Source organism: Microcebus murinus, chromosome 5 (genome assembly GCF_040939455.1).
Source record: "Microcebus murinus isolate Inina chromosome 5, M.murinus_Inina_mat1.0, whole genome shotgun sequence".
In the NCBI taxonomy this organism is placed as follows: domain Eukaryota; kingdom Metazoa; phylum Chordata; class Mammalia; order Primates; family Cheirogaleidae; genus Microcebus; species Microcebus murinus.
The window spans coordinates 68,790,252-68,817,690 of record NC_134108.1 but is presented as its reverse complement, the minus strand read 5'-3'; the positions used below and the strand labels follow the sequence as shown (position 1 = coordinate 68,817,690).

At 39.9% G+C, this 27,439-nt stretch overlaps 1 pseudogene; it reads right to left on the bottom strand.

Annotated features, from left to right (window-relative positions):
• Positions 1-27,439, bottom strand: part of LOC105862222 (large ribosomal subunit protein eL8-like) — a 163,112-nt pseudogene that overhangs the window by 69,575 nt on the left and 66,098 nt on the right.

Genomic DNA, 27,439 nt, shown 5'->3' with positions numbered 1-27,439 from the left:
TCAATTTGCCAAGACCCATGAATATGCATGATGGTATTAGGGGTTCTAGGCACATGTAAGAGATTTTCCTGAGAATCTACCATAATACTTAGTTTTATTTTTTTCATAGTACTTATCATTCTATAAAAGCATCTTTAGCTTCTGGTTTTATTTACTCACAGTCTTTCTCCCCTCACTAGAATATAATAAGCTTCCTGAAGGCAGGGAGCTTGTGTGTCTTATTTCCTGCTATAGCACCATCTTTCGGTATCTTTCCCAGCATGCAAAAAGTGCTCAGTAAATAACTGTTAAGCAAACGCTACTCTGTGTAATTTCTTCCTTCCTTTCTGATGTGTAGGTGGATGGCCAGGGGTCTCACTTAGAGCCAGTAAGAGTGCTGAGGCCTGTAGATGCTGGGAAATACCAATCAAAGCAGACATGGGGGCTAGACCTCCTAGAAGGTTCTTATAAGCTGCCAAGAGGAGAGCCAGGGCAGGCAAGATCTTGAGCCCATCCTGATAGGAGGCTGCTGGTCAATTGCTAGCCAGAATGAACTGGTGTTGTGAAGTCAAGACAAGATGTGGATCATGCAGAAAACAGGAGAATTCAGAAGCCAGAGAGCAGGTCAATATAGAATATAGTGCTTGTGAGTGTAGGTTTCTGAGCTGGAACTGAATGTCACCTTCACTTTGTACGATGTGCCTAAGTAGTCCTTGGTTTACGTATCTATCAAATAAGGTTAATAATAGCACACACAAAGTCTTATTGTAAAGACTTAAATCTTTCACATAAAACATACAATAAATATTAGTTCTTTTCAGTAAACAAGCCAGTTGGTCAGCAGAGAAAGACAGAGCAGGACTAGTTGGAGAAATAAGTCCTGTGATTTGTGCATTCACAGAATGAGTAACTAAGGCAGTTGGATCTCTGTCCATTACTATCTGCTGCACTTTGCATTTTACCCTTGGCCTAGGACCTGAAACAAAGGTGGCAGTAGTGAGAGAGTCTTGCAGCTATAGTAGGATCCTGTGAGCCTTACTATGAGCTCAGGGAAAGCTAGGACTTCCCACCTAAGTAGAATGTACTTCTCATACTCACAATGGAGAGTAAATGAGAAGTTTAGGAGCATAAAGGCAAGAACCCTGAGAAACAGCTTATTCTGAGACTTCTTTAATTACCCAGAAGGAATAAGAGAGCCCTCCAGAGTGTAGACCTTAGTAGTTTGTCTAGTGGAGAGTATGTGATTTTCCTTCCACAAAGAGAGAGGTTGTCACTTTGCTTTGGGAACATTTGGGGTTTGGAGGAGCATGTGTCAGGTACTGTGCTTTCAATATGGTAATCACTAGGTGCATGTGGCTACTGAGCCCTAGGAATTTATCTGGTCCAAGCTGAAATAAGCTGTAAGTTTAAAATTCACATTGGATTTTGAAAATTTAGTGCAAAACAGGAAGTAATATATCTCATTAATATTTGTTATATTGACACATTGAAATAATGTTTTGGATAATTGGGTTAAGTAAAATATATTATTGGAATTAACTATTTCAGTATTTTTTTTAATGTAGTTACCAAAAAATTTAACATTATATGTGACTCAATTTTGTAGCTCGCGTTGTACTCCTATTGGACAGAGTTGGCCTGGCAGGCTGGCTCAGCAGTCAGCATATCTGAGAGGTGAAGAGGCTCTCCCTCCACCACGCAGCCTTCAGTGTTGACTCTCCAACTGCAAGACTCCCCTTGACTTAACAGATGAAGTCGGCTCTACATTGGTAGTTCTATGTTTGTGATTTGTGAGCCAGCAACAAGGTACAGACTGTTAACTTCAATCTCTGACAGTTTTATCTAAGAGTCCATTTGGGTAAATGTTAGCTTTTCTTTTATCTATAGCAAGCATCATGTTAAACCTAATGGCATTAAATGAGTGAGTAATCATTCCTTTGAGGTGAATTAAGTATAACGCACCATTAGACTTTTCTAGCAGCCTGGATTCAGAATTGTGGAACTGATTGCTAATGGCTACAATGTCTGCATGGTCTGTGCCTGTGAATTAAGGTGACAGAATGGATTGAGCAGCATCTGAAGGGTACTCGAGATCAGAGGGAACACAATGGTCTTATTGGTTTTCCTTTCCTTTAGGCAAAGTTGCAAGTTTGTCTGAAATTTTTGAACTGCTCTTAGAAGTTGCATAATTAAAAGTGAACTGGTGGCCAGGCGCAGTGGCTCACGCCTGTAATTCTAGCACTCTGGGAGGCCGAGGCAGGTGGATTGTTTGAGCTCAGGAGTTTGAGACCAGCCTGAGCAAGAGTGAGACCTTGTCTCTACTAAAAAACTAGAAAGAAATTAGCTGGACAACTAAAAATATATAGAAAAAATTAGCTGGGCATGGTGGCACATGCCTGTAGTCCCAGCTGCTCGGGAGGCTGAGGCAGGAGGATCACTTGAGCCCAGGAGTTTGAGGTTGCTGTGAGCTAGGCTGACGCCACTGCACTCTAGCCTAGGTAACAGAGTGAGACTCTGTCTCAAAACAAAACAAAAAGTAAACTGGTGATAGCAAAATTACCTTAAAGGAGCTAGACAAACTCATAGAATAAAAAGCTGAGAGTTTGTATGGAACATAGAGTTATCTTTGGAGTCAACTTGATGAAAAAGAAAGAAATGTGGATTCTCAGAGGTGTCCTCAAGATGGCTAACTCGAGATACCCAGCACCCACCTCCTCCACAAAAGAGCAAGTAAATAACAACACATCAAGTAGATCATCTAAGGGGAAACACTGGAATTCAGTGGGGAAGTGACAGGGATGTTCTGAGGCATGGAAATCTGAGACAGCAGCAGAGAGAGGGATGCAGAGCACCCAGCCAGGATGAGCTTGGAGCTAGGAGGGACTCTGCATGGTGATGAAAAGGTGGGTGAAAGATCCCAAGAAATCCACATTCCTACCATGGACCCCTGAAATCCTAACTGCAAGAAAGCCCCTCTACTCCCACAGGCCCTGAGCCTAGTACAGGGAGCTGCCTGGAGTCCATGTGACTATATTGTCCCAGAAAGGGAGTTCACACTGAATATCATCCATCCCTTGGGACTTAAGCAGCCGTAAGATGGTAAAATTTTGAGAACAAAGCCAACTTCAGACTGCATCTTGGTCTGAGACCCTAGTAGCTCCTGCATCCGCACATCCCTGGGGCCTCACTGACATCCCCCTGCTCCTCTCGAAGGCTGCAGCATTGTGCACCAGCTGGACCCAGCAGTGCACCTGTGTCCCCAGCACCTGAGCCCATGCAGTGCCCTGCAACCCAGGGAACAGGAAGTCTAGCACATCAGGGAATCCCCCAGGACATAGGGAGCCAAAGCATGTGCTTCCCAAAGCCTAAGAGTTGCCTGTCTGGGGCCACTGCTACATACAAAGACCCCTCCCTCTTCAGCAGTGGGGCCACTGCACATACATGCATGCTTCCTGGGGACTAAAAATCTGGCCCACCTGGGGTGCTTCTGCCACCAGAGGTGTCTGCATGAACTACCAAGGCACCCAGGAACTGACCCATGCAGGTACCGCCACTACTGCCAATGCTAGTGCAGCTCCTTTCGGGAGCTGACTGAATAGAAGAATGTGCTCTATTTTTTATACCACCTCCATGCAGCATGTGCAGCCTCCATTCTCTGCCTGTGCCAAAAAGAGTACTTTTGCTCTTTCACCCTGTGTGATGCTTAAATCCATGGGCACAGTCCAAGCTTCATAGCCGCCTTCCTCTACACTAACTCCTTGCTTAGAATCACTGCTTATCGTGGTGAAGGGTGCAGCACCGCTGTGAAGAGAGAAACAGAGAGAGGTGATAATATCAGTGTTCATAAAAAGCTGCTGGAGTTTGTGGCTTTGAAATTCATTTTCCACCGCTGGGATTGCAAAGATTCAAAAGAGAAACCCTTCAAATCTCTTTGGAGGTACAGTAGTAACCTTACTATGTAATGATATAAATTAATAATTCATTCAATATCACCAATGCAATCGGAATTCACTTAAAACAAACAAAACAAACAAACAAAAAAACACCCCATATTCGTACAAAAAGAAATGGCTAACACTAACATCCTAAATGGGAAAAGAAAACATATAATGAATGGGCTTTTTTACATATGCCTATGTACTGTGTAAAGTACATATGCCTATGTACTTTTTAAGTCAAGTTTGATTTATTTCAACAAATTCCACCAACTCAGAGAACAAAGTAAATTTCCAGACACAGAAATTTTCTTTTTTTCTAAATGCATACACTTACTTTTATCCACTTGGTTGGATTGCTTTCTCTCTGCCTGCAGAAACCCAGGCTACTAATTGATATTCGAGGTTCTCAGTGACTCAGGTCACATTTGACTAAAAACTGCTCTTCAATGACGCCCTTAGGAACTAATGGGATGTGGAAGGATGTCCATGCTTACCTAAAGTGGCTCTTTCTATCCTGCTTGCAGCATTTTGAGTGCTGCAGTTGTCTCTTCCCCCTCTTTTGTCTCCCTTCTTATTGTGTATTAACCACTTTCATTCTGTCTTCAGGATATCTGTCTCCAGCAATCTCTCCATTTTCAACTTCTATTTGCAGTTCCTATTAGAAATATGCATATAAAATCAAGATGCTTGTTGGTTAGTAGTTTGTAAATGAAGACCAAAGGCTCTTGCCCTTGAAGTAAATGTATAAATTTCAGTGTTTCTAGACATTTTCCCCATTTTGCTTTCAGATTCATCTTTTTGAATTGTGTGGCTAAACCAAAGAGCTCTAGTATAGCTGTTCCAAGTGTAGGTTCTAGAGCCTGCCTGCCAGGGCCCCCATCCCAGCCCTGCCTTAGCCGTGGGACTATGGGCAAGGTACTCAGCCTCCTGTGCCTCAATTTCCTTACCTGTAAAAAGGGGCTGTAATAGTAGCACCTTACAATGTTATGGCATGATTTTGATACATTAATATCTATAAAGAACCTGGAAGAGTAGGAGAGTACCCAGCAAATAGTAAGTTTTTCATTAAAGTTAATTTTTAAGTTGAATCTGTTAATATAATTTATACACAGGAATGAGGAAAAATGGCTGGAAAAGTTTCAAAATACATTTCTCTCTCTTCTTTTAATTCAATCTACATATATTTTTTGAACACCTACTCCGTGCAATACATTATGCTAGGTACCATGGAGGATGCATACCCAGAACTGTCAAAGGAGTTTCCTAAACAATGGTGTGGTCACCAATCTTGGGTGGAAAAGATGTGAGTGCAAGTATGAGCATGCCCGTAAATGAAGGAACTTTTACAGAAACAGTGAGGATTACAGACATCATCGTGGGTCCCAAACAAGGTTTTAATTGTCCATGTTAGTTAAACTTTGTGTCCTCAAGCAAGATAATTCAGGGAACCTATAATAATTAGACATTCGCTGCTCTGAGTGGATCTCTGGGGGGGGAGGGAATAAGTCAATATGAGCTAAGTGAGCTAAGTCCTTGCTTTAGGCAAACCTACCTTGAGAGGATCTGACCATGGGGTCCTGCTGTGAGGGTAGGAGGGAGGGGGCAGTGAGGGTGGGGGTGGCGCTGCGAGGGCCACAACTTGCATTCTCAGATGATGCTGTAAGATTCGTATAGACCCTTCCGACTGTCTTGTTTTTTTTAGTTCATGACATATTTTTTTATTATTATTTTTTTAATCGCAGTAAGTTTATTATTTCTTTTCTTAGCGTATTATGGGGGTACAAGTGTTAAGGTTACATATATTGCCCATGCCTTCCTCCCCCCTCGAGTAAGAGCTTCAAGCGTGTCCATCCCCCAAATGTTGCACATCTTACTCTTTGTGGTTGTATGTACCCGACCTTTCCTCCCCCCTCCCACCCTCCCGACACCCGATAAATGTTGCTCTACTTAGGTGTTGATCCGTTAATACCAATTTGCTGGTGAGTACATGTGGTGTTGGTTTTTCCATTCTTGAGATACTTCACTTAGTAGAATGGGTTCCAGCTCTATCCAGGAATATACAAGAGGTGCTATATCACCATTGTTTCTTAAAGCTGAGTAGTACTCCATGGTATACATATACCACATTTTATTAATCCACTCATGAATTGATGGGCACTTGGGTTGTTTCTACAGCTTTGCAATTGTGAATTGTGCTGCTATAAACATTTGAGTGCGTGTGTCTTTTTCATAAAGTGACTTTTGATCTTTTGGGTAGATGCTCAGAAGTGGAATTGCTGGATCAAATGGTAGATCTACTTATGTAGCTTTGAGGTATCTCCATATTGCTTTCCACAGAGGTTGAACTAGTTTGCAGTCCCACCAGCAGTGTAGGAGTGTTCCTCTCTCTCTGCATCCACGCCAGCATTTATTGTTTGGGGACTTTTTGATAAAGGCCATTCTCACTGGAGTTAAGTGATATCTCATTGTAGTTTTGATTTGCATTTCCCTGATGATTAGAGATGTTGAACATTTTTTCATATGTTTGGGACAATCACAACAAAAATAAACAAATAGGACCTGATGAAATTAAAAAGCTTCTGCATAGCCAAAGAAACTGTCAAGAGAGCAAACAGACAACCCACAGAATGGGAGAAAATTTTTGCAAGCTACACATCTGATGAAGGGCTGATAACTAGAATCTATTTAGAACTTAGGAAAATCAGCAGGAAAAAAAGCAAACAACCCTATCAAAAAATGGACAAAGGACATGAATAGAAACTTCTCAAAAGAAGACAGAATAATGGCCGACTGTCTTTTGAATAAGCCACTTTAGAGGGGTCTTCACAGCTCTGAAGTTCAAGAGGCATTACTAAAATCACAGTCATTGCCAGCTACCTCCATCTGCATGGAAAACAGTGGGCCATTAGGCAGCCTACCTTGGGAACAGGGATGTGAAAGTGGGTCGAGAAGGAGGATTGCATTACTTCCTGCTTTATTTTTTTTGTACTATGCCTGGTAAATAAGCCTTCCGCAAGTTTTTAGTGCATAGGATTGAAAATACTCAATTAGATCATCTCACATGGATGAATGAGAGAGTAGGATAAACCATTTTATCTATATTAATTTCTCTAACTAGCAAAGGGAAGTCATCTGCAACCAAAGTGTGTACATTTTCATTTGATTATATACAGTCATGTGTTATTTACTCTTTGCTTCTTGTGTCTGCATACAGTACCACAGACTGGATGGTTTAAACAATAGAAATTTATTTTCTTACAGTTTTGGTGGCTGAAATCCAAGACCAAGGTATTGGAGACTCAGTTTCTCCCAAGGCCACTCTTTCCTTGTTTTGCAGATGGCTTTCCCATCACATCCTCATATGGTCCTACTTCTGTGTCTGCCTAACCCTGGTGTCTCTTTCTATAAGGACACCAGTCCTTTTGGTTTAGGCCTCACCCTTATAACCTTGTTTAACTTCAACTATGTCCTCAAAGGCCCTTTCTCCAAATGCAGTCACATTGGGGCTTAAGGCTTTAACATATGAGTCTTGGTGGGGACACAATTCAGTCCATACGATTATAACCTGCATCAAAGCAGAGATATTTCTTTTGCAACCACACTAGGAAAGCTGGCAGAATCTATAACAAAGGGTAGTCACTGAACACAAACAATATATTGGGGTAGGGGTATGGAAGATATTAAAATCCTTTGAAGGAGAATAAATATCTAGGTAAAGAATGTGCACAAATAACTCTAAGACCTACATGGAGTTTTGGAAACCAGGTAATTCAATCCTCTTGTTTACCAGTGAGCATAGCAAGTGAGTGCCAAGTGAGTGCCAAGTGAGTGCCAAGTGAGTGCCAAGTGAGTGCCAAGTGAATGCCAAGAGGCTGTGGGCTCTGCATGGGGCCACATAGCTGGTTAGTGGTGAAGCCGAGAGGAGACTGTGGCCATTTACCTTTCCATAACATGCTATCTCGAACACACCTGTGGATAAGGAGGACTGGCAGATGTACTCTATTCAGACTTTCAAAAATGTTTGACAATTTTTAACCCTAAAGATACTAAAACATAGAGCTTCAAGGGATTAGTTTCATCGTGATATAGAACCAACACATACAGGAAATGAAGAGTAGAGAGAGATGGACATTCCTGTTGTTAGATATTTCCATTATTTAGTAAACATCTATTACCTGTCCAGCAGGCAGTGCTGCAGCTGGGCTTTTTAAATAGAAACATTTTACTAAATGGCCTAGAAAAGGTCACTATTTCACTGAATCAGCATTTGCTAAGAGGCAAGGCAGTGAGGGTTATGAGGAAAAGGGCTGCGGGCACACATATGTTTGGAAACACTGAGTACAAAAATATATGATTTCTTTAGTGTAGAACTTCTCTGAGCCATTGCTACAACAATTAAATGGAGGGTCAATATATTCCTAAACTTCTTTGACCAGAAAAGCTCCCTTTTATAGAGTTTCATATGAGAAATGCTATGAAGCAATTCTGTAAGGTAAAAATATCAAGTCAGTGATGATGAAATGTAGGAAGGATCTGGGTGGTCTGGGAAAACTTATTATTTGTAAAATATACCTTTAGAGTACTGCATACTCTTCTTTTTCCCGTAAGTAGTCTCATCTATACGTTTGTACATATTTCTACCTGAGGACAGATACCTAATTTCCATTTCTTTTGTATTATTTTGAGTTCCTAGTACAGTACTCTACACATAGTGGGTAGTCAGTAGATACTTGTTTATTGCCAATGTGATTGTGGTAGAGCAGTTTCAATGGTAAAGACTCAGAGGCAATGCATCTGGGAAGGCAAAACAAAGCCACATGCTGTAGGCACAAACATCATTCTAAAAACAAGAAATGTCATGTTTTAAACCTTTCTTAGTATCAGGATAGTTTTGACTCTGAACTCAGTTCCTTGTACTAATGTGCCTTCCTTCCCATTTCAGTGCTGCACAAGAATCCCTTGACTTGCCAGGTGTGTAGACATTGGAGGAAGGGATTTGAATCTCCAATTCCTCATGATAACTCGATGCCCTTTTTCACAAGCCTGGATTATGCAGACAGGCTCAATGTAATCACAGCGGTCTTTATAAGAGAGAAGCAGAATGGTCAGAGTTACAGGAGGAGTTGTGACAAGGGAAGCAGCAGTCAGAGAAAAAGAGAGGATTGAGGGTGCCATGCTGCTGGCTTTGAGTACAGAGGAGGGAGCCATGAGCCAAGGAATTAAGGTGCTTGTAATAGCTTGCAAAAAAAAAAAAAAAAGGATGCTCTTCTGGAGCTTCACAGGAGTCCTCAAACTTTTTAAACAGGGGGCCAGGTCACTGTCCCTCAGACCGTTGGAGGGCTGTTGAAGAGTGCTGAGCACATTCCACACATGCGCACTGTGGGCCCGGGATGTGTTAGCTGCTAAGCAGGACAGGCAGCGGCAGGCCACATGTGGCCTGCGGGCCATAGTTTGAGGAGGCCTGCTCCAGAAGGAATGCAGCCCTTCTCTGCCAACACTTTGAATTTAGGCAAGTGAAACTCATTTTGAATTTCTGATCTCCAGAACTGTAAGGTAATACATCAGTGTTTTAAGCTACCAAGTTTGTGGTGATTTGTTATGGCAGCAATAGGAAACTAGGATAGGTTTGTAGTATCCTGAAGCTTTATGTTCTGCTACTTACTTTCTAAATGGGGGCCCGGGGTGGAACTGTGGATGTGGTTGGGCTACACCATGGTGCCCTTCCCTTTTGCCTCATCACGGGGATATTGCTTGGGGCAGGGTCCCCTTTGTGGGTCTACAAGAATGCTTTTCCATTTTCCCTCTCTTCGATTCTTCCTCCTCCTTCTGTTCTCATTTCAGGAGGAAAATCTCTTCATAGATCTCAAAGTTATGAAGAGAGCCCTGCTTCGAATGGAGAAGGGAAAATTCTGTTCAAACAAATAACACATTAATAGCTCAGTAAGTCATCCTACCAAATGTACTTGCAGAATGATAAATTCTAGGAAGTGGATTTTTATCTAGGAAAAAATCTTAGATACCTCCAACTGGTAGATCAATCAGTTGTTGTTGGTTTGCTTGTGTTTTTCTGGGTTTCCAGTGAACTAAAACCTCCTCTTTCTCTCACTCTTCATATATGCGTACGTGTGTGTAAAATTACCACATATATCACTATATATATAAATTTATGTACTCCTCCTCTAACTCTGACCCTCCTGCCTCTTTCTTATAAGGACCCTTGTGATGACATTGGGCCCATCTTCATTACCTTAATTTATTAAAAGGAATAAAGAATTAGAATTTTTTAATTTATAATTTTCTAGAAAAAACTATTTAGAAATATTTTGGTTGCTCTGAGAGAAGAAAAATGGAGCACATATTTAATTTAAAAAATGTCTGGGTGTTATTCTAAGAGATCATTTCAGAAATAGATAAGTTTATGTACTCTAACTTATGTGACATAGAAAATCTATGCTTAGTTTGGACCCTAATAAAATTCTTGGTTCCTTTTAAAGCCATTAATAGTATGACCCCATTTTCTCTGGCAATAGCCAATATATATATATATATATTTCTTCTTTGGGTCATAACCAATACAATGAGCAGTTGAAAAATAGAGACTTGAATCAAACTTTAAACTGGAATGAACCATACTAATTTGCTGAATCTTGAACTGTATCCAAATATTAACCTCATATTAAATTAAAAATGCATCCATTTTCTTCCAGTAAAGTAAACCAGTTTGAGTCAGAACAGAGCTTGTATATTTTCCCCCAAATCATTGAATTGGAAGAAAGCAGAAATATCAGCATGTCCCCTGAAAAACATTCTAGCCAAACTATTTCATTTTGGTTTGAATCCCTTGTGAAAAAGGATTTGTATGTCAAAATGCTTGATTTTATCTCTGTCTTTCCTTTACTGTTTAGGTGCAACAAATATGAAGATCTCTTATTATTTGCTGGAAGCTTTGGCAATCATAATTATCATACTAAAATTCCATGCAGAGTTCCAAGTAATCTTATCAAAAGGAATTAGCAAATGGCTTACTATTCTATGAGCACACAAAGAGGCTGATGTGTTGACAGCTGAAGGCCCACCAATCATTGGGGTACAAGGTGGAAGTTTTGTCTTTTGCCACCTTTTTTTTTTTTTTTTTTTTAAGAAAAATGTATTCATCTGTTGGTATTCCCATTGCATTGAGGCCCTAATTTTTCATGGACTTTGAAAATTATTTTAAATTGTTATCTACTATTTTTCCAAAATGAAAAATAGCCTGATGCAAGAAGGCACAGTTTGGGAGGAGCATCTCCGTATGTCACCAGTATTGCCAGAGCCAATCCTTATGCAGTGGCTTAGGTGTTTATGCAGACAGATATCAGGACCCTGCAATCTTCCAGGTTGGAAGGATAGACATTCAGAAAATTCTATGGGTCTTGGATCAGAGGAAGGAATGGGAGTGCAGGTATGGGTTGCATTACTAGAGAACAAGTAGGATACTTGTCAATATTAGGTTTCTTCTCAATCAACCCTTTTCCTGAGTCAGGCTCTAGATGGAATCCATATTTCTACATCATAAATTAAGCTTTATTGTAAATTCTGCATTAGAAGGTGAAGATCTTTAAAATCACGTAAACTGTCCCTCCAATAGTGAAGGCCAGTTCTCCTGAATGCTCCCTCTGATATTTTGTTCCATCCACTGAAAACAAAAAAAACCCAATCCACACAGGCATGTAAAGTAATTCTCAAGAGGGATTATTTTCTGCACCCATGGAATAGCCAATCAAATACATGGGTACTAAGTTTACTTTTCTTGATTCTATGCATTATTGTGCTTGATACTTTTTACCAGGTTATCTCTCCTCTCTTGTACTCTTGACATTTGTAGTCAAATATTTCTTTCCTCAGTCTTGTTATTTGCTTTACCACAAACTCATTCTTAAGTAATTTTTCTCCCATATTAGTTCACTACTGTTTAATTATCCTTGTTAGTTTTTAAAATGAATTTATAACAGCTCACTACATTGTGTGTTTTGTAAATGCCTTTCTAAAAGTATGTTTTGTATTTCTAATTCCTGATAATCATGTTTCCTATGTAATTGTGTTAAGTAAAGGGAGTTTAGCCTAGGTACAGTTTTATAGCAAACAATAATTATGAAACAGAGTAACAGGCAGAGTAAAAATTTAGCATATTACCTATGTTCGTATTGTTCTCTAAGGAGCAAATAAACTGCAATATATTTTAATAGATATTTATGTGCTAAAGTAGATTTATTACTGATCATTTGAACATAACAATATTCTCTTTGATATTGACTTTCAACTTGCAAATCACTTTTGCATACATGATATCATTTTGTCCTGACCACAACCCCAGAAATGAGGCAGACAAGGAACCATTATTTCTAGATTTGAAGAGGATAAGCACCGATTCCAAGGAAAAAAGCTCATAATGGAAGAGTATACCTGGTTCCTGTTTCTTTAAACAATTAATTAGTCTGTGTCCTACTCATCACGCCTTGCTACTTCCTAAAGTTTTTGCCAACATTTCTCTATTTTATTTTTGTTTAGCTTTACAAAAGTGGTAGTTTTTCTCTGCTTTTATCTGATTGATCCTCTAGGTTCAAACGGTTTGAAAAAGTCTGAGAAACAGCATTCATACCAAATTTATTCCATATTTGGAGTAAAAAATATTTTCTCTAAGACCACATAAGCCACATCATTCCTACTGAAATTCTGATCAAAGGGTTTTATTTGTCTTCTAATTGGATGCCATTTTGTTTTCTGTATCTATTAAAAGTTACATTTAAAAAAAAGTTTAAAAAATCCCATTTCGGTTTATCAGAATACCACAAGTTAACAGATTTAGGAAGAATTAAGGCAGGGAGGATACGACAGACAGCCTTGAGCTAAGTGGAAGAAGACCATTGTAGTAGTCCCATGTCTACTGTTGATTCATTATGCCCATCTAAGCCTCAGTTTCTTAATCTATAATATGAGATAGTCAGACTAGCTGATCTTTGAGCTTCTACTTGCTAACTCTAAGATTATAATATCCTAAACTTAACACTGCTGGTTTCTGATTATGCCAGAATCTCCCGACCTGTCTTCTTCTAGCAAGCTCATTGAACTTCTATCTAATAGGATAATCGGATCTGTATTCTTCTAATTATATAATAGGAGCAATATTAGAACTGTGTATGACAAAGATGGCTGTATATTTACCAAAACTCATTTCCTCTATCTCCTGGTACATAGTGGGTGACTGAGTTCTGGCCTCTGGCATGTGGGTAGAATGTGAGCACTTTCCAGTCTTATTTAAAAGACACTACAACATAACCATATCTTTCTCTTTCTCTCACTTCTGGCTACACGCTAAGAACTTCCTGGTCTCAGGTGATAGTGGAGACACAAAACAGGAGAGAATCTCGACATGGAAGATTGGCTGTTGAACACATGATTAGACTCAATGTAAGGGAGAAATAAACTTCTATGAGTGCATTGAGATTATTTTTTACTGCAGCTGGTACCAGAGTGTCATGGTGTTATAACACAAAAAGTCAAAATATGTATTATTGGCTTGGTGGTCAGGTGGCAGGAAACAAAGAATAGATATAGCTACCTAGAAGACTAAAGAGTTCTGTTGTGTCATGCCAAAAATATTTGGTGAAAATGTCACCTGTGACAACTTGGAAGATATTTATGTATGTTTATATGGCTGGGACTCTGTAGCTTTAGCAGAAATGAGAGTCATTGTGATTATTTTGATTACTTTGGTTGTTTTGAGAAAAGTATCATAATAAAGAGATAAAGGTTTGGCCAGTTCTCAAGCAGAAAATCAAGGGAATGAAGAAATTCTAGATTTTGAGGACCTTACAGGTTGGAAAAGTCAGCTACTTCTGGACTCTGAATAATAAGATTTAAGATTAAAAAGGCCTTATTGGGAAAGACAAGTAAGACTTCTGAGTTAAACAGAATAACTCAGATTAACAGTGTTGCTATCCCCTAAATTCTGTTGTTTCTGATAGCCTCAATGTAGCCATGGTAAATGAGAGAGAGAAAGAGAGAGAGAGAGAGAGAGAGAGAGAGAGAGAGAGAGAGAGAGAGAGAGAGAGAGAGAGAGAAATGGTAGGAATGGGGTAAACAAGCTAAGAAATAAGACAGGTTCAAGAACTACATCTGAGAAAGAACTTTGGATGTGTTTATTGGCACTTGCAACTGACTGGAAGTGGCTTCTGGGCTGCAAAATTTTTGAGGGAATCTATTGCCTAAAGGAAGTATGAAGCTGTTCTAAGTTTAGCACTGTTTAGAGATCTTAAAACATTCTTGGGCAGAAAGTAGGCAGCAAAAAGCCTACAAATGTCTATTTCAAATGTGGCCTTGGAGGTTAATGGACAAGGAGGATGCTCTCAGAAGGTAGCGCCTGTGGCTATGGAAACTAATGGACAAGCGGGTACCTTTTAGAGAGCAGAATCAGTGTGTGAGCAAGGTGCCCCCCCCATTCTCAATGTTGGGCACCTTCATGGTGGCTGCCCAACAGAATTTCATTTTTCCCTTTGGCCAGGGACACAGTCTTTTCTGTTTGAATGGAAGATTTTATTATAATGATCCTGTTCCCACTTCACCATTGTGTATTGGATGTTTATACAAGGGTGGACAGATAACTTGATATTTAGTTCTTAAACCACTGATTGTTTTTATAATATGCACACAGTGCGCGCGCACACACACACACACACACACACATACACATACACATCCCTTATGCTGTCTCTTTCCTCATCAGTTGGCTAGAGTCACTCTGAGGCTCTAGGTTAGGGGTTGGCAAACTACAGCCTGTGGGCCAACTCCAATCCACTGCCTGCTTTTGCAAATAAACTTTCCCTGGAGCACAGTCCTGCTTATTAGTTGAGGTAATACCTATGACTACGTTTGAATTACAACAGCAGACTTAGTTGCAACAGGAACTGACTGGCCCATGAAGCCTAAAATATTTCCAGCTCTCTTTTACAGAAAAAGTTTGATGATACCTTTTAAAGGTGATGGTGGATGAAAAGATCCTGGATTTCTGTATCCCTTCATGGAAGCCCACCCCCTGCATACCCTGTTAGATTTCACTAAATTCTATTGTGTCAGGAATTGAGAGTTTCCAGAGTTATCTGTATGGCTACTAGAATTGCCTTAACTAATCCGCTGTTGCTTAGATTTAGATGTGGAAGGACCTGCCCTGTCTTATGACCAAGGTCTCACTGTGAGATTCATGTATGAACAATAAAAATGAACCTAGCTTTTCAAAACGAAGTTTTGCTCTAATAAGGAAGAGAGATTAATGCACTCTTCCAATAAAATTCTGCTTATACCTGTATTTTTAAGGATTAAATTTTTTAAGGTAGAGAATTGTCTTATGGTTTACATTGAGCTCATTTGTGGTCACAAGAAAACTAACACATGAAACACATACTCTAGCTGTCTTTTAAACGTTTGTGCTTACAGAGTGTTTAGTCTCAGGCTAAGAGCACAGCTCTCTTTTGCCATTAAATGGCTCCCAGCAGAAGATATGTATGTCTGATAGCTATCAATTGCCCTATCCTTGCTTTCTTTTAAAAATGGGCATTTATAAAAAATGTTCCAAAATATAACCAAGATCCTTAACAAATCAACTCTTTATTAATTGTGAGCTTTGGAAAATCCCATAGAATTCAAATACCTGAAATCTATCTTCAGAAGGATTTACAACTCAAAAAAGGTCCCTTATACATTCCAACCTCTCCAGTAAGCCCAGAGGTATTAGAGTATACAGTGTAGTCAAAAGAGATTTGCTGGGAAACATTGGGATGTGAAGGGAAGAGCTTGGACTCGGGGTCCAAGGGTGGGGTTTTGGGCTATCCTTAATTAGCAGTGTGACTTTGGACAGGTCACACTGAGCCTCAGTTTCTCATTAAACATATTCTCCAGGGTTCCTGTGTGTTCAGTGGAATCACTTGGATAAGGTGTCTTCTTCATTGCTTATTGTTCTTTAGCTTCCAAGCCTCAATTAAAAGAGAAATTCTTTAAGAATCTTGCTAAAACTATACTTTGTGAATCTTCCTTGAAACATGCTATTCCTGCTATCTCTGGAGATGAAAGGTGGCTGATTTCTACCTGTTTTCTCATGTCCCTTAGCAGCTAAATAGAAAACTTGAGAATCTAGCCAATTTTATCTTTCTTTCTTCACCCTGTTTCCTGGTACAATTAGGAAAATTTTCAGGGCTCTATCCCTTTCCGTTGTTAAACACAATTTCTTAAGATATGCTTGGCTTACTCAGAGCCTGTATGGCAAGCATCAATTATTATTTATGAGTCCTGCCCTGAAAACAATAGATTGGTATTATAAAAATGAGCCAAAGATGGCCTCTGTGTATTGGCCTCCTGAGTTACTTATTTCTTCACTGAAGGCTGAGACTCATTAGCTCAAAAGCCTGCTGATGCCAAGTTCAAACTTTTATACATCCATTTATTTAAATAATAGCCCAAACAAGCATATTTTTAGCCATTTAGAGACTGTCTGCTTTGCATACCTTGCAACCCCCCACCCAATAGCAGTTACCTATTATAATGTGGAGCCTGGCAGTGAGAAGGCTTCAAGCTCTGATGGTCCTTCAGAGTTCTCTGACCTGGCAAGGCTCTGCCTTGCTGCTGAGTGATGTTACTTAGGTACATCTGCTTCCTCTCTGATCCTCTGGTCCCTGGGTGTCACCTAACTCCCCTCCTCTTTTGAGTAGGACCCCTACACTGTAGCTTCTGGTGAGACTACTGCTATAAGGGACTTCCCCTCTCATTCAACCCTGTCTAAGCACCACCGAGCAAAGCCTGTTGTGCTTACTGCTGGTTATATTTTTTTTCTTGATCAGCTCCAGATTCCTCTGCTATGGACTGAATGGGTCCCCTAAAAATCCTCCCCAGTATGATGATACTTGGGAGGAAGGAAGGAGGTAATTAGAGTTAGATTAGGTCATGAGGGTGGAGCCCCTGTGATAGGATTAATGCCTTTGTAAGAAGAAGAAGTAGAGAAATGATTTCTCTCTCTCTTTCTCTCTCTCTCTGTCTCTCTGTCTGTCTCTCTCTCTTTCTCTCTCTGTGCATGCACCAAGGAAAAGCTATGTGAGGACATAACCAAGAAGAGGGCCCTCACTAAGACTACCTGGCCATGTTGGTGCTCTGATCTTGGACTTCCAGCCTCCAGAACCAGGAGAGATAAATACTTGTTGTTTAAGCCACCCAGTCTATAAGCATTTGTCTTAGTAGTCTGGACTGCCTAAGACACTCTCAAACCCCCAACAATTGGGTTTATTGCTTATTGCTCTGTTAGGAAATGACAACCCCTTGGCTTGATTGACACTGGACTGGATTTTTATGCTCCTACATAAGTCTTAGCCTCCCCTGATTACCTTATTTAAAGATATCACTAAAGTTACTCTTTACATATCATTCTGTTTTTTCTTCCTTGGTATTAATAATCATGCTTATTTTCTCTCTGTCCACTAGACTGTAAGCTTCATGAAGGAGGGAAATTTATCTGTCTTGTCCACAGCTATCTCTTCAGTGCCTAGCCTAGGTCCACCACTTAGAATACACCAGAGAAATATTTGCTGAATTAATTAATTAATTAATTGTTACCTCTATTGAAATCTGTGCAAGTTTCCCCCCCACATTTCATGTTAGATATCTAGGTTCAGTTAACACTTTCATGAGTGTCAATTTGGACCCCACAATTTATAATCCAAACCGATAAATGATTATCATAAGAACTTTCTAACCATGGATTTAATTGTTCCTTTTGGGAAGGCTGTATTAGATTTTGAAGTATACATATACAAATAAGGAGATGTATACTGCGTTAGTAATATACTCTCAGCTACAAACTAATGGAATATCCCACTAAAGGTGGCTTAAACAATTGGTGTTTGTCGTTTTCCCATAACAAGGAACTAAGAAGTAGATTATTCCGTGACTGGCTCAGTTCTGAATGATGTCAACACATTTGGATAAACTTTTGCCTTATCATCACAGAATTGTGGCATCAACTCCAAACCTCATGCCCTCAAATGGCAGGCCCTTAAGCATAAAGGGAGGGGGAGAACAGAGAATTTTGATAGATAAAAACCCTTTCCAGGAATCCCCTAATCCTCTACCTTGAGCGTGTTGGCTAGCACGTGACCACATGTTCATCCTTGGAACATTCACTGACACTAGGGGATGAGATTACTGTCTAGTTTAATCTGATTTATCCCTTATAATAGGACCACTGCCTTCCTGAAGGTAAAAGGATCTCTATCTACTGTATCCTGAATTAAATATAGATTTGCTAGACAGGACGAGGGGAGGACACGTTTGGGTGGGCAATTGATAATATGCTGCATATAATACTATAAATCTAGTCTCCCAATTTTTACTTCTCCCCATTTTTGCTTTTTTTTATTTATTAGTTAAAACCCTTTTAGAGAACTAATAATAAGTGAAAGTCTTAAGAAATTCTAAAAGTTTCTGGATATCTATGAATTTTCAAGTGTTTACTGAGCACTTATTTAATGGGCTCAATGTTATACTCAATTTTGATTCCCAGTCTGATGAAGGGAAGATATAAAAACACAGAATAAGCAATAGAGAGTATAATAGTAAAGATTCTGTCCCCTTATTCTAGTACAGGATGGCTTTCTGTCTTTCCTGGGACTCTGATTAGTGCTTACTCAATTGTTCAAATAATTCGTTAACTTTGCATGTGAGGTGTTTCTGCCATAGAACAATACCTGGCAGGGACTGTTTGCACTGGGTCATGTTTATGATTTGGGATTTATAAAAGAGCTGGGGCATCTAGATGAAACTGAAACCTTGTCTTGCTTCTGTGACTTCTCTAGAATAGCTGTACACTCAGAGTGGCAACAAACACCTGTGGAGTTCATGGAGCTGGGACAAACCATGTGGTTGTGACCCAAAGGGATGACAGGTCTTTCTCACCTTATGGACAAGTATAAAACCATGTGACCTGGGGTTTTGGGGGCAAAGTTACTCAAGGACCTGGTTTTATAGCAGGGGTGTGTGTGAGTGCATGGTGTATAGGCCATCAATGGCATCACTTTGTCCTGCCCATGGCTTGAATGAATCACTGCCAAGGATACCTGGCTGTCTCTATCAGTGTTGTTTTCGGTAGCCACGATTCCTGCCTGTATTTGCTTTATGAAGTGCCGAATCTTTAAGGAATTTGGAATAGATTCTGTGTTCCTGGTTAGCCAAGTTAAAAAGTTAGGTGCCTCATTACTGAAAGTGTGATCCGTTGACCAGCAGCATTGGTGTTACTTGGGAACTTGTTACAAATGCAAAACCTCAGGCCCCAACCCAGACCCAGGGAATCATAATCTGCATTTTAAGAAGATTCCCGGGTGATTCTTATGCACATTCAAGTTTGAGGAGCACTGGTCTAGTAGACTTTCTCCATGGTTACTGTTATTGTCATTGTCATCAGCATCAGCATTATCTTCGTTACATGTGCAAAGTGGCCAGTCACAGAGAGTGTGGTTAGATAAAAACAGACAAGCAGCCACAACTCAAACATGGATACTCCTTCTGGTTGCCTCTCATCTTTCCCACCTGGCCCTATGTGAGAGAATCCCTCTGAGAGCTTAAAGGAAGGGTCCTTTAATAGAAGGGCAGCGTGAGAAGGGGCCTGAGAGGTTCTGAACCTGCCTCTGTATTTGATGCACCAGGAACTTTTACAAAACCTTTTACTGTTTTACAAAACAGAGATTCCTGAGAGAGTCCCACTCTAAGTCTTCTGTATCAGAATTTCCTCTGCCAGGCCTTGAGATTGCATAAGGAATTCTTACACAGCCATCCTGGCACCAGCTCATATAATAGCATCTGGGAACAGCAGATCAACTTCTTCTGCCAACTTCTTCTGTTTGATGCTGGAATTTTCAATTCTACACCCGTGACTGATTGTCATTGACCTCAGATTAAACATTTCTACTGTTAGGGCAATTACTAGAAATATAAATATAACTGGGACACTCGTGTGGCCTTCTGAACTCTTATTTTTCTGGCAGGTCTACTATTCTTCTTTTCCCCCTTTTGTGTCCCATGTGGAATGGTGGAAAGAACTCCAGACGAGGTTTTACTTCATTGCTGTGCCGTGGTTTGAATTCATTTTGGGCCAGAAGTGTTATTGTTTCATAGATAAGGTCTGAGGAGCAAAAATGTGCTGGTGATTGCAGACAAGCTGCTCAACTTCTGGTATCCTCAACTGCAGAATAACAGCGTTGAGTTGAAGTTCCTTTTCCTAAAACCCACTGCGGGATGCTAAGGGAGGCACAGGTTTATTTTCCCATCTTTAAACCCTACAATTTAATTAGTGTCTAGGTTCAGCACTGACATTACTTTGGTATGAATAACCACATTGCATACACTGAAACAGACATCTACTGCCTCTGGGGAGACTCATGTACATTAATATTTACTTGGCAAGGATGACATTTAGAATGCATTTTGATTAATGTTCCTGAAAATAAACACATTCTTTATACTATCCTGCATCCTGTAGCTGGCACTTGTTTTTGGATAGAAAGGCAAGACACTTAATTTTTCAGTCTTGTTACTGAGAAATAGTTTTCTTTTCAGGGTTTTTTTTTTTTATCAGAATCTCTATTTATTTAGAAATTCCAAGTAATTCTTTTAGCACTCAGGAAACATCACTGGTCATATTCATATTTTAGGAGTTAAAAGGGTATTACTTAGTCATGCACAACTAAGAAACCTCCTGTGAGGTGAGAACATATCTTTTCAAGGAGAAACTTAAATCGTCAAGAAAGTTCAAAGTCAAAGTCATATGGACTACACAGCTTGGCTCATAGAAATGCCAAGTGCAACCTAGAGAGTCTTTGGCTAAAATTAAGTCTGAAATGCAAACTAAACAGGAAGTCACAACAGAATGAGAAGGAAGATCATCATTGGGCATACACCAGGCACTACCCACACCACATGTCTCAGACTTACTATTCACTGCGTTATCTTTCCTGTTCCTCGAATCTCACACAGCTTTTTGTTTGGGCTCAGGAGTTTTATTATTCCACAAAGGAGCCCAAAAATGCTGGTGCCTCAAAGTGAGGTGAGGACCCATAGATATAAATTCTTTCTCACAGTAGAATATTCACAGAACAATATCTCTATGGCTCACCATTGTGATGTGTTTAAGAAAAAAACAACAATAAATTTTTCAATACTATGTTTTTCAAATATTTAAACAAACTCAAAATCCTTTTTGTTTTTAGAATAGAATTTATTTTATGACGGAACCCTAACATATACTGTCAAGCTGCTTTTAGCAAGCTAGGCAGGGTCTGACTTTTTGTTCATGCCCTCACTTCCTCATCAAATCCTCATCAATCCATGTAGTTCCATGACACAAATACAGCTTATGATATAACCCCTGCCCTGTTATATCATCTTTGGAAAATTTGCCTTTCTTAATTGAAGTCTGAACCCTCACTGACATCTTTCAGCAGCATTGGAAACTTATTACATTTTAATATTCTTATTTTTTGGTTTCATGTCCTAGTGAAAGCATAGTCCTGTTTCTCAAAACTCTGTTCAAGATTCTTGTCTCAGGGAAATACTTTGTTGATCCTACAAGGCTTATTTAAATGCTTTCCCTTTGTCCTCCAATAGTGCATTCTATGAGTCTGCCTGTATCTCCATGTACCCACCTTAGTATGGGGAATTGCATGGTAAGCAGACAAACCCCAAGCTCCTATTTCCAAGGAGAGGGTTAAGAGTGTGCAATGAGCATTTATTTTCAGATCAGACTCCAGGCAGAAAGTGCCTTTTACCAACCAAAGTGCACTTTCTTTCACGACCGCAGTAGAATAAAAGTTATTTTGGCTGAGACTAATTAGCTGCTAAATGGGGAAGTCATGCCAAAAAAGCAGAGAACTGCAGCATCGTACAGTTAGTTAGTCCTGGGTTGCCAAGTAGAGAAAGCAGCTTAGGGGGAGGGAACTAAAACCTTCCAAAGGAGCTGATTGATAAGAATTCAGTACTTAAAGATTATACTTTGGGAAAATTCATTAGCAAAGACAGAGCTGTTTTGTATCAGTAAGGACCCTGAGGCAGAAAGCAGGCATCTCTGTGCAGGGATCTCTGTGCAGGGGTTGAGGGACAAGAGAAGCATGCATGGGTCACATGGTCAGGGAGCACAGCTATTGCTAACCACGCTGGTTAGGTTATCTCCTATTCATTAGAGAGCTGGAACTGGAGAAAGGTTCCTGAGCCCTTTATACATTCCTAGGAAGTCATCATTTAACAGTGTCTGTGGAACTGTTAGATACACAGAACTTTGACCTTAGAGAGGGTGATAACCTAAATTCAAAAGAGCTGGCCAGGGTGCTGATCTTCTCTTGATGTTCCCATGGACAATTTTCAGTGTATAACCTTCTGCCAAAATCTTAGCTGGCTTTTCAACTCCTACTGAATTTCTTCCCTACTTTAGGAGCAAAATTTGCACTGGATAAATGCAAGTTGAAAGATTTCATGAACAATTTTTTTTTTTTAAGTTTCCATTTAGAGCATTAAGGAAGGCTTGCTCACGTCACAGATCTGAGTCCCTGAGAAATGTGATATTCCACACTTTAGTGACAAAAATATAGTACTTCTCTATTTTGGTCAGAAGTGCTTCTTTCTTAAATCTCTTCTCTTTCTCTTCACCCCTATAACCAGCACTAACAGTCACCTGGAATGGAAAAAACTAGGCCATCAGTTCACCTTACCACATGTTGTCTCCATAAGCCTAGCTCCTGTCCATGCATGCTTCATACTATCCTGTCACTTTCACACTGCTATTACTTAGTGTTACCTGTCTTTCTTTCCCACTAGACTTTGTGGTCATAGGAGGCAGGAATTAAGCTCCATTCATAGATGTCTCTTCACACTTAGCATATTGCTTGGCTCATGGAAAGTGTTCAGTAAATGTTGGGTAAATGATTTGTCTGAAACAAGCAGGGTTTGTGAGTATTTTTAAAACATTATTTGTCCAATCTTTTGTCACTGATATATATTTTTACCCTGGGGCCATTCCCTTTCCCTACTTAGTCAGATGTGTTGCATTTATTGCCTTACTTATTTGCAGAGGGGATAACACATGGAAATAGGGGGGAAAAACCCTGAGCTGATATTTTGTCTCTGAGTTTCACAAAACCTATACCTGAAGAAGGAAGAAGGGGAGAGAATTTGACATATAAAAATCAATGGAGAAGAAAATTCCCATGAGGAACAGCCATCTTCTCCCCCATTCCTGAGATTAGAAGGGATTTCAGGGCTGTAGGGATCTAGGATCACAGACTAGGTTATGAACCTGGAAGGACAGGGTGGTCAGGAGCAGCACCAGGATCCAGGCACCTCCTAGCTGGTCTTGAGCAGCGTCCAGCCACGGTCTACACCAGAAGCTGCATTTTCTGCACTTTCTCTCTGCACTGGGTGAGGCCATCCTTCCATAACAGCAAGTGGATCACCACTGATAGTACAGAGAAAACTGTACCCATCTGTGCCAGGAAGATTTGTGAGGATGCTGTCTAAGTCACAAGCTCAAAGTGAAAGCAAGTCCTTGCCAGTGACCTTCGGGGTCCTGAATGTAGCAGCTTCATTACTTCTCTGACTTATCGCCTATAGCTTCCCCTTGCTCACTGCAGGCAGCCATGCTAGCTTCTTGCTCTTCCTCGAGCACCCCAGGCACCCACCTTAAAGCTGTTGCACCGGCTATTCCTCCTGCCTAGAGGGCCCTCCCTTCAGAAATTCACCTGTGTTTGCTCACATGTGACCACCCTCAAAGAGTTCTTCACTGACCATACTGCTGAAAATTACAGCCCAGACACAACCCATATCTGACATTCCTGATCCTTCCTACCCTGCTCCACTTCTTCTGTTTTCCATAACACTCACCATGCTCTCTAACATGTTATGTGCCTCACCTCATGTATCAGGTGTGTTGTTTACTATTTGTGTCCCTCTGCTAGATTACAGTCTCTGTAAGAGCAGAGATTTATGTTTTATTCAAAGATTTATCTAAACATCTGGAAAAGTGTCTCACATACAGGGAATGCTCAAGAGACTATTACTCTTTCATATCTCAGGACTTTCCAAACCAGCTGAGATAAAGGGTGGAGCCTAGAATGTGTGTGTGTGTGTGTGTGTGTAAGAGAAAGCCCAGTACATCCACGTACACGTAGATGGAACTGAAGAGAGCCAGACAAAGACCTGGCTTCCTTATTGCTCCCCATCCTCTCTTCACTCACCATCCCATGTCCACTCCAAAATATTCTAAAATAAAGAGGTGTTTTATGAAGCAATGGAGCTGGAGTTTCCTTTGTAGAATCTTGCAACCTTTATTCTTTTAAAGTTATTGAATATTGGTATTTATTTCCTAGGGAAGTCAGTTGAATTAAAAAAAAAAAACTATTAGTATTCTCAAATGCCATCACCCACCTGGGGCTGAGGCCGCACCATTTCATGGGCATCACATCTACCACAGCAGCTAACACTGCACACTCCTCCGGGGGGTGGGCTGGGAGCTCCCAGTGTGTCGCATCCACTTGCCCCAGAGATTGGATTCATTCTTCAAGGGAGACAGTGTTTACCTCTTTACAAGTCTATCATATGCATGGCACAAAGTGACTTAAACTTCCATGGTGTTAAACTTTCTACAGTAATAGGGTATTGGGCAGGTGGGAGGGGGGAGGGGGGCGGGTATATACATACATAGTGAGTGAGATGTGCACCATCTGGGGGATGGTCATGATGGAGACTCAGACTTTTGGGGGGAGGGGGGGAATGGGCATTTATTGAAACCTTAAAATCTGTACCCCCATAATATGCCAAAATAAAAAAAAAAAAAAAAAAGCAAAAAAAAAAAAAAAAAAAAAAAAAAAAGGTGAGTCTCAATCTTTCTGGAATTGTGAAATTTTTGTGCAATTGACAAATTTTCCTTAAAACCCTGGAGTATGGGTCTAAAATTAGTTTAAAATTACTTTTATCTTGAAAATTTGTGGGATTTTCAAAACATTTGTTTAGGTAACTTGAAGAATTGGGATATCATGAAACACATTTCTGGCTTTCAGTGCCAGTAAGAGCACTGTTGTACATGGGAAGATATTGAGGTGCCTGGATGCAGAACCCTGGTTAAGTGACTGTACCTTTCCCATTAGGCAAATGTATAAATGAATTAGACGTTTGCATTAAGTTTGTAAACAGAATATCCAGTGCTCCAGGGGCCATTAGAAACCATTGATTGTTGGATACTGTTGATTTCTCTTTTGTAAAGGAGTGTCATGATTATGTACTAATTTCTTTAGTCATGGTCTAAAATGATCTTAGCTGAGATTTTGGACAGTGCCATTGACACGTGGGTAAGCTTATTCTAACTTGTGCATTGAGTCAGAAGCAAAGATCTTGGGAAGCATTTTTTCTTCCAGTGCTCTGTTTCCTGTTCCCACCCCCCAACAGTGTGTTCATCAGAATCTTGATCTACCCAATTTGATAGTTGTCTATCGACCTTTCTGGAATGATTATTTAGCATTTTAACAGCAACAAAAAAGATTTATTGAGAATAACAACATCCACAATAAGGACCAAAAGTGTTATGTTTTACCAAAGCATTTGCTTCAGCTGACTTTAAGTTTATAAGCCACACACTGGAGTCCTGATATTATTTCCAGTTTATCCTCACTAAAAAAATCAGTGGAAATGTTCAGCCAGGTTACCTCTGTCATAGCTCAGGATGGATTTCTCCTGATATATTGTCTAGACTTTGCGACCTTCTTCTTTTACTTCCTGTCATTCTTGTCATAGGCATTTGGGCAGGAATATCGTTTTCATGTTTCATGTTGTTTCTACTATTTACTAAATTTTTTTCTCTAATTTACAAGTGTTCAAAGTTCAAGTTAAAAATAATTTTAATGTATTATATACTAATGAGGGTTATTTTATCCCATTTCTGTGCAAAATATCTGCCAGTAATTCTCTGGTAACATGGGAATGGCTTCTCCTTCTGGTTGAAGACTCTCCAAAAGGGGCTCTCTGTGCCCTGCTGGCTCCTGGGTGTAGTCCCTCCATCCTCCATCCATCTCTGAGTGTGGAAAAGGAGCAGTGAGAAAAAAGACTGGGCTTTGCTGCTTTCCAAGGTAGATTTTGCTGTTGATAAAAAGCTTTACTTATTAGAAACGTTAGCATTGTACTGATGCCAGATCTATCTTCTGAAACTGACTAGTCCCTGTCCTCATCTTTAAATCACACACATTAAGTCTGACTCTTGATAGCCCTATAGCCTATTGATGCAAACAATAACTGGAGAACCAAAGGTTAAAAGAATTAATTTGTAATGATTATAAAAACAATATGCTTATTGTTTAATATTTGGAAAATATAGACATATAAATGAGAAACTAAAAATATTCCATTATTTAACCACCCTAAAATAATTCATTGGTATGTTTTTGGTATGTTGTTTTGGTATGTTGGTATGTTTTTCTACTTCTACATGTGTTTTTCTAATAGTTTGATAATTATGTACAGTTTTAAATCATATTTTCTAAATAAGAAGTGAATGTATGAATTCAGTCTGTTTACTGAAAAACTTCAATGTCATACCTATTTCACACCTTACTAATGCTGGTGATTAGCATCTACACTTGTTTGGTAAAATTTTATAATGCTGCTCAATATCATATTCTTCCTATGAAGTACCTAGTGAAGAATCTGAAAGATGATTTTTCTATAAAGCCTTGCTGAATGCTGGTTTCAGAATAAAACCTGTGCTGTGCTCCTCCTGAGGCAGCTTGGAATTCTTCACATTCATTCTCCATGCTTGGATGGGGAGGCAAACCGTGAGAAGTGATTATTTCCAAACACAGCAGAGAAAATTTCCCTTTATTTATTTTCCTCTCTCACAATAATACATCTCTGAAAAATTCCAGGACCCTCCTCCCTGGAATGGTCAGTGTTTGACAAGGTGAGGAGGTTTTGGATTAATTATAGTTTGGGGAGTTTGCAGGTAGTCGTGGCCAAGGCTTTGGGTAACTCTGCTGTATTTTAATTACCATCTTCCTTGGTGATGTGAGTAAGGTCAGGGATCACTCTCTCCCTTCCATACCCCTTTATAGAGATTTTCATCAATACAAGGCCACATGAAACCTGTAGTTTGAACCCAAATGAATTTTTTGTGGACTCCTAGGTAGCCATTAGGCCTGTCCTAGCTGTGTCTAGGCACTGGAGAGACACAGAAAAGATTTGAGAGCTTAAGCATGAATTGATAGTATGGACTGTCAGGGAGTGAAGTTAATTGAATTTTAGATCAGTTTTAAACACAACTGTAGCCTCACTCTTATAGTTACAGAAACTCTGAACATTAAGGAATTGGCTAACTTGTGTTCCTGAGAAGACACTAGAAAAAAAAGGACTCACAGTTGATTTGCAATCATCTGGCACAACTGTAATTAGCATTGCTCAGATTATGGTTAGAGAGCAATGTT